The sequence below is a fragment of the Notolabrus celidotus genome, chromosome 4, assembly GCF_009762535.1.
Source record: "Notolabrus celidotus isolate fNotCel1 chromosome 4, fNotCel1.pri, whole genome shotgun sequence".
Lineage (NCBI taxonomy): Eukaryota > Metazoa > Chordata > Actinopteri > Labriformes > Labridae > Notolabrus > Notolabrus celidotus.
The window spans coordinates 34,422,497-34,435,972 of NC_048275.1; the positions used below are offsets into that span (position 1 = coordinate 34,422,497).

A 13,476-nucleotide genomic window follows, 5' to 3' on the forward strand; every position below is an offset into this window, starting at 1 on the left:
TGCTGTTTCTCTGATCCTCAAAGAAGTTGTGAAGTGGATGATCTGTGTAATTTAGATTGCCCTCTAGCTTCTTCTGTGTGCATATCTCCACCACAGCCCCCAGTGAGTCCAACCTGGTTCACAGTGCCAGCTCTTTTCACTAGTTTGTCCAGTCGCCTCGCATCCTTGTGTTGTAAACTGCTTCCCCAGCAGACTGCAGCATAGAATAACACACCTGCCACCACAGACTGATAAAACATCTGCAGCACCTTTCTGCAGATGTGTAAGGATCTGAGCCTCCTTAAGAAAAAGAGGCGGCTCTGTATGATCAGAACACAGATATGAACTTTATAATAAATATGATGGACATGTTCTGTGTTATTAAGTCCCTGCTGAGTGTCTCCTCCTGCTCTGGGTCAGGTGATTATAACGTAAAGATCAATACTTAAACTATAACCTGCTCCCTCCTTTACTCCTGAACACCTGTTCACTTGTTTGTGCACGGCTTAAGGTGTGTGACGTCAGCGCGTAGAGCGTGTGATGTGTATATGAGCGGTGGGGGCTTTGGAAGGGTGGAGGGGGGGATCGGGATTCCTAAGGATTACCCGTCATGCCCCGCGGGTAAAGATGGCGACAGCAGAGCAGGGCAGCAGATCAACTTTCTCTGAGCGGCTCTGAGTGGATTTCTATCCGTCAGAGGGAGCGTCTCCGCCGGCTGCTTCTCCTCCCGCCGCACGCTGCCGCTGCTGCTTCGGATCCTTTCACAGCCGGACCTCTGCGCTCCTCCCCGGCCTCACATCGGTTTGGAGCCCCCCTCCCTCCCTCCTCGCCCCGCCTGAGGAGCAGATCGGAGCTCCGGCTAAAGTTTCCTCTCCTCCTCGTTGTCTGGGATTTGTTTTTGGAGAGAACCGGAGCCGCGCGGCGCCAAACGGCCGCACAGGTAAGCTGTGCCCCGCACGAGCTGAAGTCATTGAGGGTGTGTGGAGGTGAGCGGCTCGGAGGAGTCCGTTTATTCGGTGTCGGTCTGTGTGTGACAGTTGGGTGCAGCTTGTTGTGGTCTGAACTGGGCCACGGTGAGTTCCGCAGCTGGTCTGTGCGGGTTTATCTCGTCTTAATGGACCGTTACAGGAGGGTGTCGGTGCAGTGTTGAGGGCCGGTGTCAGAACCCCGCTGTGTCTGTCGTGTGTCCCCGTCAGCCTGTCAGACAGCACTGAGGGCTGCGGAGGGGCTGGTCAGGTGGTGGAGCCTCAACATCACTGAATCATTGTGTGTGTGTGTGTGTGTGTGTGTGTGTGTGTGTAAGTGTTTATGTGTTTATGTGTGCATCACATCCACCTGCACTTCAGTCGACCAATCACAAGGCTGGATTACCGACTGGGAACAATAGTGAAGGGTCTCAGACCCTCAGGGGCCCCTTAAGCCTCAGTGTCACAGAGTTCAGAGCGTCATAAAGTGCAGGGGCCCCACCTGCACAGGTAGCACAGAGTATAACAGAGCAGGGCAGTGTTCCTGTTATCAGAAGCCATCAGAACATTAGAGCACATTAGAACATTTATATCCACTAATGTCTGCTCAGTTTGTCTCACATCTCATTAAAGATTGAACACTCAACGAGGATACATCTGCAGCTGAAAACACTCACTGGGAACCTGAATCCTCAGATACATGCTATGAAGCCCTTAAATCTGGTTCCTGCTTCACCTTCTCAAATCCAGAGACACAGTCATGTTTACTGAAATCACCTGATCTTAACATTTGAGGTGTTTTCAGTGTTTGATAAAGGGTTAAATCTTCTGACGCAGTTACACATGTTTGGACCCATTCACCCTCCTTTGGATCCACTACCTCACAGGGCTGTTTAAACCAAGGTTGTAGCTGTTACTCATACTGAAACACAAATGAAGGATTAGGTAGAGTAAAGAGTTAACTCTGAGGTTTACTGCTGTGAACTCTGACCTGGTGACATCATCAAGTTATTTTATTTATCGTTGTTGATGCCGTTCCAGTCATCAGCATGAACATAAACACTAAGCACTGATTGATCAATGACAGGAGTATTTACATGACAGGATAATGAAAGTAGTCCCTGGTTATGGCCCCTTCTCACACCCCTCCTCCAGGTAGCTGTTCTAAGGTATGTCTCTGAGCTTGACTCATGGACTCTTAATGAATACTGGGTGCAGTGTTCAAAGATCACCGCCTCTTCATTCCTTAACGTAAGACGTCTATCAGGATGAATGTCTGCGGGTCACGCCATGATGCTGCAGGTTGTATTGTTCAGTGTGACACCCTGATCCTGATGAAGGGGGGTTCAGCTGAGTGAGAGAGATCTAGAGAAGGTCACCTGGGGCGGTTGGAGAGCAGGAGGCTTCAGGAGTCGGTATCAAGTCGTCGCTGAGTAAGGAGGACTCACTGTGTGGACAAGTTTTTACACTTTACACTTTATAATAAAAGAGTGTTTGCTGTGTTCAAGAAATCTCTGCAGTCGTGATGAAATCCTTAATCAAACAGCAGCTACTGAATATTTACTCTCTCTCTCTCTCTCTCTCTCTCTTTCTCTCTCTCTCTCTCTCTCTCTCTGCATCTCTCTCCCCCCTCTCTCTCTCCCCCCTCTCTCTCTCTCTCTCTCTCTCTCTCTCTCTCTGTGTAGTCATTGATTTAGATCTCTCTGCAGTGCTGTTTCATTTCACTTAAAAATTAGAAAATTAGCTTCAGGAGAAAAACACTCTCTCTCTCTCTCTCTCTCTCTCTCTCTCTCTCTTACTCACTCCCTCTCTACACTGCGTGACATCACAGGAATTCACATTAGGAGGAGACTTGATAAGTTGTGCCTGAGGTGAGCTTTGAGGTTGTTGTTACTGCAGGTAATCAGCAAAAGGGTGGGAGACTGATGCATCGTAAGGTCGACATGTATATTTGTTCCACACTTCTCGGTACGGGAGGAAACGGTCTTTTCCAGGATTGTTAAGAATGGATATGCATAAGATATGATTCAACTCATTGAGATGAAAAATGAACTGCAGTACCTTCTTTGGCCAGCAGAGGAGTCTGTCTCCCTTTAGTAACTCTGACGCCTTTAGCTGAATCGAATAGTTCAGACATGGCGGCAGCAGGTGAAGATTTTACATTTGTTGCGCTGTCATTGTTTCACGTACATAGATGATATCTCAAAAATACATTTGCTGACTATTTTAGCATTTTCTTTATTTTTTCCGCACAAGATTACCTTCAGCTAATGATAAACTAGTGGACCACCTCTCTTCCTCTTGCTCTTCTCTTCTGGTTAAAGTCAGGAGTAGTGTTCTGTAGGTAGTAGATGAAAGAGAGAGATGTACCTGACAATGCTACCACAATGTGTCTATTTCCTCAGGGGACGCTAATGCATCCTTTCAAAATAAGAGCACTTTTTATTAATCAAAACAGGAAATAAAGTTAGCCAAGGCAGTAAAAAAGTCAAAATAAAATCTGTTCTATGAATCAATCTGTCACACTGTTAGAAAAAAACTTGAACAGGCAGAAACCTTGAGCAGAACCAAACTCATTTGTTTGAACTCATAGCGCGACTGTAAGGTGAGAAAGAGAGATGAACAGAACAGAGAGACCGTCAGAAGACATGTCTTTAAAAATCTCAGTTCACAAGAGAAAAATGATTTTGCTTTAATGTGTAGCGTGGTTAAGACATGGATAGTAACATATTTAAAGTTGTCTCAGCTGTTCAGTGGAAGGAGATACGGAAGAAAAAGAGACGAGGACGGAAAAATCCGAAGTTTTATAAGACGTTCGTGAAGGACTGATAAGCAGGTTCTGGTTTCCAGATCTTTTCTTTGCAGCCTTGAGTAAAATGCTCCTGCAACTTTAAGACACAATGGTTTTGCATCAATCGCCACCTTTCTACTGTGTATTGTTTACCTGTTGCTTTGTGGTTGCAGTTTCACATGGGCCACTCTCAGGTAACATGATATGGATGCAAGTTGTGTCACTCTTCAGCTATTCAACTTCGTAAAATGATCATAAGTCTATGCACAGTATGAAAGCATGATATCACCAATGACTCATCGGTTATAATACTTGTCAGAGACGAACTTTGTCATCATTTTTTGTAGACTATGTTGATGAATCGTTGCACCTCTGTTCCCAGGCCACTCATTTATGAATCGTTTGTTTAAATTCTGATTAACAGACTCGTCTAAAGGTAAGAGAAAACTTTGTGAAAAGCCTAAATTGAGCACAATATATTTAAAACGGCTAATCCATAGAGTGTATAAAAAATGTCGCCAGTCGTCAGCGGGAGCCATATTGGAAATGCTGAACTCAACCTAACTTCTGTTGAGCTAGTGTGAGGTAAAGAGGCGGGTTTTGAGCCTCCTCGACAACAGCTACAGTGTTCCCGCTGTCAATCAAGTCAGCTGTGCCTCCCATAATGGAAAACTTGTAATCTTAATATCTTCGAAATTGTGTGCCGATCAAGAAATGACCTATCCAGACTCATTCATTTTTTGTACCAGACTGTAAACATGTTTATTTCTGCTGTAAAGATCAACTTTTATGAATTGGTGTGTATGTGGTTTCTGGTACTTCCGGAGCCAGTCTCAAGTGGACACTCGAGGAACTGCAGTTTTTAACACTTCTGCATTGGCTTTAATTCTTGTGGCCAGAGGTTGCTGCTTGGGCCTAACACAGGATCACACAGTCTGTTGGTAAATGTTGCCAAAATGCTTTGCAGAGTGTAGCTAACATTAGCAGAGCTGGCACCCCAGTCTTTAGTCCTCCCTGCGTATTAACCGCCCCATGCCTTTGCTGGTTACTCATTGCTCTGGTTGAGTTAACCTGAAAGTGCCGACGTACGACTTATTTCTGTTCAAAATACTCACAAACCGCACCGTGCTATGAGATGCCATCTATCAACTATGCTTGTTTAGGTTGGAGTAGAAGAGCACTGAAGCATTTTGGCAGTGACTACTGATCCGAGTACAGCTCCAGCTAGTGGTGGTTGGATGCACTACATCATAGACACAACATATGACTGGTATTTCAGTCCTAGCAGTTCTGGTCCAGACTTTTAAGAATGATGATGCGTTATCGTTAAGAAGTCGCACTCCACTGATGCAGAACAAAAAACACCATATTCACCAGGAGATAGGTATGGCTGATTACATTATGAGTTCAACAGGTTCACAGCGGTGTGTGGTCCAAGATGAGAGTGCAAAACCCCCCAAAACTGAGGAGCTAGTTTGAAACATGAAACAATGGGACATAAACACAGAGCGAGGAGGAGACAGGAGCGCAATATATCATGCCCCTGAGCAGTGTGAGCCTACAGCAGCTCAACACGGGCTGGACCGAGGCAAGCCTGAGCCGATGCTTACTGAGAGCTTCAACAAAAGAAAGTTTGGAGCTTAGAAGTCGAGGAAAGGGCTTCATAATCATGCAGCCCTTTTCTCTACTCTGTGTTATGATGTAGCAGTAAGAATGAAATGACACCAGACAAGTGCAGTGAGTTGTCAGAGGATGAAAACACAGTAAACAATAATAACGGCTGGTTAAAGTGGTGAATAACATCCAGAAACAGAGACGCGTTTGTTCATTGCAGGTGCAGACGAGTTAGATGTACTGATAACAGGAGTACACTCACTTAATAGCGGCCTCATGTAACCAAACACCTGCCTGGAGTGTACAGCTGATGTAATATGAGACCGTAGCCATGCTGGGTTCATGTTTGCAGGTGATGCACAGACTTCTTGCACAGCGCTCAGATCTCTGTGCCTCACTGAAGGTTCATCCAGGATGGGATTATTGCACATGCACTCGTTCTGATGCTGAGACTTATAGATGCAGCAGGTCTCCTGTTGGACTCATTGTGTGTCTCGTATTTCCGTTTACTTTTTTGAGAGATATGAGGAAACAGACATGAAGAAACTCACTCTCTCATAATGCCTCACTGTCTTGTTGGAACAGTTAAAACCACCTGTAGAGAGCAGCTGTTGTCTCGTCCTCCAGTAGTCCCTGTGACAGTAGTCAAACCATCAGGGTTCAGGTAACGAGACCACACATCAGACTGAATCAGGAGCAGGTTTTTATCAGACGTTAATCACTTCTTCTCTCTGAACCTGGAGTCCAAGTTTTCTGACCCAAAGTGGTTTATATTGACTCATGTTCACCAGACCGGAGCTTCAGTCTGAACCTGAATAAGGATACCTGACAGGTGACGAGTTGATTGACAGGTGTCGGGTGTCAGTGAGGTGCATTCTCTCATTCAAAGTTCAGGCTTTTTTATGAGTACCTAAAAATGCATGACGAGAGATTTCTTTCCAAAGATCAAGACAACTTGTTAGTTTAAAAGAAAATCAAGATTCAGAAGACATTCAGGCCAGATCAAGAAACAAACTTAACCGATTAAAACAGGTCATGACAAAGTGCGTACACAGACTCCCACTCATAAGTCTCAAACATCCTGAGGCTGCATGGTATCGCTGTGTGCTAGCTTTGTTAATCGATGCAATAGCTGCAGGTTACAGTGTTTATAGTTACAGCATTAGAGCATCATGTTCTCTATGAAGGAGCAACAAACTGAGCCACAGCGAGGACACTGAAACTCAGATTTAAAAGCGCTGTGAGGAGTGTTCATGTTGTGTTGTTTCTGGTGACACCTCTGGTTGAAATCGGTAAAGTTTGTCCAGGATGAAGACTACATTTCCCATGGGCACCATCCCTTACTATTGTAAAGATGTAGCTCTTAAAGTGTAGATTTGTTGTTGACGTAAATGAATGAATGCAGATCTTCTTTTTAATACAACTTTTCTTTGTTCAGACCACAGACTGTATAAATAATGGACGTAGTATCCGTGACGTCACCCATCTGTTTCTGAAGAGCTGTTTTGAAGCCAACTGTCGGTGGGAGCCATATTGGAAATGCTGAACTCAACCTAACTTCTGTTGAGCTAGTGTGAGGTAAAGAGGCAGGGTTAGAGCCTCCTAGCCAACAGCTACAGTGTTCCCGCCTGTCAATCAAGTCAGCTGTGCCTCTGGTAATGGGAAACTTGTAATCTTAATATCTTCGAAATTCTAGCGTTCTAAAAAGATGCAACTCCGTACAGTGTGTGTTGATAGAGAAATGAACTATCCAGACTACGCTTGTTTTTTGTACCAGGATATAAACATGTTTATTTCTGCTGTGAAGATCGGCTTTGTTGAATGGGTGTGTATGTGGTTTCCTGTACTTCACGAGCCAGCCTCAAGTGGAGACTCGATGAACTGCAGTTTAAAACACATCTGCTTTGGCTTCAATCTCCGGCCGGAGGTTGCCGCTTGATTTGAAGCTATGTAGAATTATTCACTGTAACATAACAGCTACTAAACTTTGTAAACTCAAACTTATTACCGGTTCAACGTTACCATCACAGCCTCGGTGTCATGATGTGAGCTCCAGTGTCCCAATAAATGTCTGACTAATGTAAATATGCACACGGTTTAACTCTTCAGTCCCCAAAGAGCAGCGAGGCATTCAGACGCCAGCATAAACATTAAATCTTGTTCATATACGTTTAGCTCTTTTCAACAGAAAACGTACGTCTGTTTGATAATCCTGCTCCAGCATCAGTCATGAGGATAAAACATTACATCAAAATGAAATTATCTAAAGAAGAAAGACTCCTCCTGCTTGATAACTCGCCAAACTTCACCAGCAGAGCTCTGAACACAGACACTTCTGTGAGTGATGAATATCTGAAATCCGACCTGCACACAGGCACTACGTTGAGTGTAAAGATAATCTCATTTTAATATGTAGGTCACAATGAGGCATCAGCATAAGAGTGACACTGTTTCAGAATCAGTAAAAACTCCTCACAGTGCCTTTAAAAGATGACACTGTCATGGAGCATGGAGCAGTGAGGGAGGAAGATCTGACAGGATGGGTGGAGGCTTCTTTATCAGCGTTCCCATTTAATAATTTGATTAAGAGCTTCTTTTTTTAGTTAATGAGAATAAAAAAAACAACCTTCATGCTCTTAATCAGGTTGTCAACCTCAGATCAGGTGATGTAATACATTAGCACCAGAGCTCATATGATCAAATTTCACCGCTGTTCATGTGAAGTCACGTTCACGCTGCAGCAGCTTGCTTTTCATTTAGATGATAATTTTGGTGAAAATGTTAAGAACCATTTTGAACACAGTATAAACACGTCCGCTGTTTCAAGCGTCCCCACTGTGGTGTGTGCGTGTGCAGTCTCCAGATCACGAAACCAAACGAAACATGCTGCTCCTTCTTTTCTTCATGTGAAAGGACTCCTCACAACGTTCCAGCTTAGCTGTGGAGGAGAGGTAGAAAAGCTCCTCTGATGTCACATTAGTGCAGCTCTTCTCCAGAGCACAGTGTGTCACCTGTAAGCTAACATGCGTGCAGTGCTGCTGCTGTCACAGATAATGTCTGTGGGATGATGGAGACAGACTCTCAGTCAGGAGAGGCAGCGCTCAGTGAGTGTATTCATGGATTCAAGTTATCAGTGGCACTTTGTCCTGCTGCTGGTTAACACTGTGGCTGTGTGTCAGACCGCTTTAGGCGCAGATGAGCTGCAGAATATTAAATATTAGCAGCCCAGCCTTAAATGCACGACAGAGGAGGAGATGGTGAGCTTTTAATGAAAGAGTTACCGTTAAGAGGCCGAAAGTAAAACTTATGACTGATACCACAACACATTTAACTCGACTACAGCCCACCTGTCTGATTTTAAAGCTTGTGGAGTGACGTAGTCCTCCACCTGTTGTCTCTCCAGATTCTCTGCTGGTGTTGAAGTCGAGGCAGAGAGCTGGACCGTATTATTTCCTGTTTTTAAAATGTTTTTATAAAGGTTATTTTGGGCTTTTATGTTTTTACTGAGAGAGGAAGCAGATAGAGCAGGAGACAGGAAAGAGAGGGCGGGGATGAGCATTTCAAGCAGAGATACTCTGATAGTCACTGGGAAAGATTTGATGATTATTCACATAAAGCAACTAGCAGCACTTTATTTATTTATTTATTTAAAGGCCCTGTGAGGAGTTTTGAACTGGCTGAGAAACAGACTGAAAATGATACAGATGCCTCTTTATGACCTTCAATAGCAAACAAGACCATCAGCAGCAACACTGACACCTTCTCTGTTGTCATTTTTAATGCCTGAAACCGACCTGAGGGGGTAGGTGTCAGACCAGATGATGGACATCTCGCTTCAGAAACAGCCTTTATTTGACTGTTTTCATGGAAAATAATCACATTGCCTGATAAAGTTGACTGTTAAAAGACAACAGGATGAGGTTTTTGTTGAAAACACTACTTTTGCATGTAAAGGACAAGTGATAAGAGGTATCACTTTGTTCACAAGGGGTCGCCAGAACCGATACAAAACAAAAGTTCCTCACAGCAGCTTTAAGCAAACTCTGAGTCTCCAGACCTCACTCCAGGTCACTTCAGGTCAGTCCAGCCTAGCTCCTCTGGGGTTGGTGCAGCTCTTTGTCAGTTCATCGTTGATCAGTGTTCGTCCTGTAAGAGAGGGAAACGGCTAAAGAAGTTTTCCTGCGTCTGACTTGGTTTCCGATGTAATGTGAACGTTAGACCTCTCAAAGGACATGTTGTTGTGAAAAACTCCCCGAGGGCTGAAGGTCAGTGTCAGAAACCCTTCAGACCACACACAGGTCAGGGGTCAGAGGTCAGAGGTTCAGGTCGGGCTTTCCCATTGTGTCATTTCTCTTTGGATGTTTTGAGCTGCACAACAAATCTCAGCTAAATGTCAGACCTGCTGTGTGTTTGTGTGTATGTGTGTGTGTGTGTGTGTGTGTGTGCATGTGTGTGTGGGTGTGTTTAGGTGTGGTCAGCTGTCTCTTAAGCAAGCAGCAACCTGCAAAAAACTGCAGGTCTCCGATGGGCTGCTTTAGCTCGGCTCCAAAGTGAACTTAATCCCTCTCAGGTATTAAAAAAACAACTGAACATCAGAATTAAACGTGTTCACAGTCTGCTGTAAAAGAGGTTTTGGCCCGCACACTGTAGAGGAGGGGACTTTCTACATTCCTCACCCATTTAAAGAAGTGGTTTGATGATTCTTCATTAGGCACGTTAACAATGAATCAAGTATGGAGTAATTGATTGTTGAGAACGTGCTTGAACATGCATTTTAAATGTTCTATCTGAGATAAATAACATGTGAGCTCATGGTACATTCAGCTTTCAGTGTGGAGTCATTTAAAACATGTTTCAATGCAAACTTAAGCCTGATTTATACTGCTGCTGCGAATCAATGGCGTACTCTACTCGTGCAAGTCTGTAATCATGTCTGTATGATAAACAGCAACATGTATCAGCTGTAGATTAACATGACACGCTCTGAATCGCTTTGGAAAACTAAACAGAGATCGTATCGGGGCCGGAAACAGGTGTCGGGCTATCAGAGAGACCACACTGCCCTCAAGCACTTCAGCTGACTGTTGCTGCACTTCACAAACACATTGACGCACAAGAATGTAGTGCTCACGTCAGCGTCAGCCACTGCTGCGTAGGGGAGACGCAGGAGTCTAAACCAGGCTTAACTGTCTAAAGTTGTTTTGCATGAACTTGCAGCTTGGGACTTGACTGTACACCAGGTCTTAATGATGGCTCTTCTTTTGGGGCTGCGACACACAACACCTGACACTAACGACCAGAGGTGTAAGAAAATATGGCTACACTGAAATGTCATGACGTGATACCGTATTGAGTATTTGGAGCACTGTATCAATTCTTTAGGTCCTCACATGGACCAGAACACAGGAACATTTAAATATCTAGATGTCCTAAAAATGTGTCCATCACCCCAGGATGAGACTGCAGTCTGCTCTGAACCCAAACATACCATACTCCAGGATTTGTCATTTTAAACCATTGTGCAGACATTTGCTCTGTGACACTTGGAGACATTTGAACATTCTTGTAAACTGCAGGATTGTTCTACTTTAAGCACCAGAGTTGTGTGATAATTCTGCAGCCGGCACCAAAACTCAGTCGGAGTCTCACTTGATGGTCTGGTTTACTGTTGTAGCTCATAAAGACATTAATATTAATTCAGTTTGTTTCATAACAGTCCAAAGACTCCTCACAGGAGATTTAGAAAGGTTCTCTACCTCTCATGAAGTCAGCCCTGTTTGCTTTGGTCGATCAGGTCATGTCCTCTCCTCGTAACGGTTTAATAACAGTAACTTGACCTGCTGTTTATATCCATGAACAGTAGAGTTCATAATCACACATATCCATGTTTCCCTCTGATGATCAGAGAGAAAATTGCAGGAAACATGAGTCTGATTTGGACACCTCTCTTTTGTGTACTCAGTTCAGCTCAGGAGTGATGCAGGCGGTACTTAAAAGCCGAACCCATCAATCAGCTGCCGGATTCATCTACAGCAAAATAAATCTGCACAGCACTAAATTATGGGTGCACTCGCTGTTATAAATCACATGCTGACAGCAGCCTCTCACAATATGTCAGCATGAAAACACTGCAGATACACAGGGAAGCTGTGCAGGAGACGGTCACTGTGATGCTGGAGTCTCAAATTTAGAAACAAACCGAACTCCCGTCAGTCTGTGTCTCACTTCAGTCTCTCTGTGCCTCTGAGAGCGGGCGTACAGTGAGTCAGATGAAGTTTTGTGTTGCAGGACAGATTTAAAAGTCTGGTTGAATTCTTGGTGGATTTACATGCCCTTTGATGTACCTTGTTCAAGGGTATGAGGGCAGATAGTGACCGCATCAGATGCTCCTGACTGGTGGTCACGGCAGTCACGTACTTTTGCACAGTGCAAGACGAGGTACGAGCTGATTCCCAAACATCAGGTTTTTTTTCCTGGTCTGAGAGCACCAACGCAACAAAGTGCATGATGTAGACGACTGACATAAACGTATATACCAAGTGGCAACCTCCGGTCTTAAAATATGAAACCAATGTGGAAGTGTTATAAACTGCAGTTCATCGAGTGTCCACTTGAGGCTGGCTGCAGAAACACCAGAAACCACATACACACCCATTCAAAGAAGATGATCTTTACAGCAGAAATAAACATGTTTACAGCCTGGTTCAAAAAACAGTTTAGGTCTGAATAGCTCATTTATCTATCAGCACACACTGTACTGTTTTTTTTATATCTCCTTAGTTTTGAATAGGGATGCACCGAAATGGAACTTCATGGCTGAAACCGAAGACTGAAAATGAGGAAACCAAGGCCGGAAACCGAAAACTGAACACCGAAACACCGTAATAAATTATCAAGCCAATTATTAGTAGGAAGACTGGGACAGCTGTAACACAGGTCAGTTTTAACACTTAGTCCAATCAGGAACAAGTTAGGAATCACCTGATTCACTCTGCACATGCTCAGTTTAGTTGCAGCTAGTTTGTATAGCAGTTTGAACACACTGGGTTAAAAGAACTCAAAGTTATAGACAGAAATGTCAAAAATGTTACAACTGTCCCCGGTCTCCCCTACCATTGCATTTCTGGCTCTGACTGTGTGCTAACCTCACTAAAATCAAGGATGTCATTTAACATATCAGACAACAAGGGTGCACGCCCCTCATCTGGTTCAGAGAGAAGAGTCCTTTTTTCTGCACTCTGTTCTCCTTCTCCTTCGCTGTGCGCTTCTCCGTCTCTAAGCGGGTTCTCCGCATCCATCGCGGCCTGGATCATTTCTTGTGCACGCTGCTTTATTCCCACATCCAAGTAATGATCTTTATAACGTGGATCAAGTACAGTCACGATGAAGTGCAGAGGATCTGAATAGATCTCAGTGAAACCTGTGCTGACAGACTCTAAGAGTGGACTTTTCATTGTTTTCACTCCGTGGTCCGTCTCAACCTCTTTGCTTAGAGGATGCTTTAGTGCTGAATTAAAGGAAGAACGGATGCAGACATGTTGGCTCTTATCCAGACAAGCGTGTACTGGCCGCGTTTTTTTGCTTGCGTCATCCCAACATTGTTCGGCCATGTTGTTTAGGTGATAAAAGTCTTTCGGCCGAAAACCGAAAATGCACTTTTGGGCCATTTTTGGCTGAAAATTTTCGGTGCATCCCTAGTTTTGAGGGTGTTAAACTTACGAGTTTTGCCCAAATAAGGGCATGGCTGACGTGATTGACAGGTGGGAATACTGTTGCTGTTAGTGAGGAGGCTCAAAGCCCGCCCTCACACTAGCTCAACAGAAGTTTGGTTGAGTTCAGCATTTCCAATATGGCTCTTGCTGACGATTAACTTCAAAACAGCCTTTCAGAAACAGACAGCTGACATCACGGATACTACGTCCATTATTTATACAGTCTGTGGTTAATACACACAACAAGCCATAAAGATAACACAAAAAGAGTGAGCACAGAATCTATGAGCTTTGGTTGTACGTCGTCATCAATTTATGTGTAACACAACCACACAGCCTTTCATTTCTGTGTGTGTGTGTGTGTGTGTGTGTGTGTGTGTGTGTGTGTGTGTGTGTGTGTGTGTGTGTGTGTGTG

The 13,476-nt window shown here is 44.2% G+C and overlaps 1 protein-coding gene across 4 annotated transcripts in view; it reads left to right on the forward strand.

The window, feature by feature from the left end:
• Window positions 1–514: 514 nt before the first annotated feature.
• The window catches only part of tjap1 (tight junction associated protein 1 (peripheral)), a 68,057-nt gene continuing 55,095 nt past the window's right edge, over window positions 515–13,476 (forward strand). For 3 of the 4 annotated variants that reach the window (XM_034681989.1, XM_034681992.1, XM_034681991.1), the window contains exon 1: window positions 562–919. The gene's annotated coding sequence lies outside the window, so the exon portion shown is untranslated. Of the gene's footprint in view, window positions 920–13,476 lie in introns of all 4 variants that reach the window. The other variant, XM_034681993.1, reaches the window with a different exon arrangement.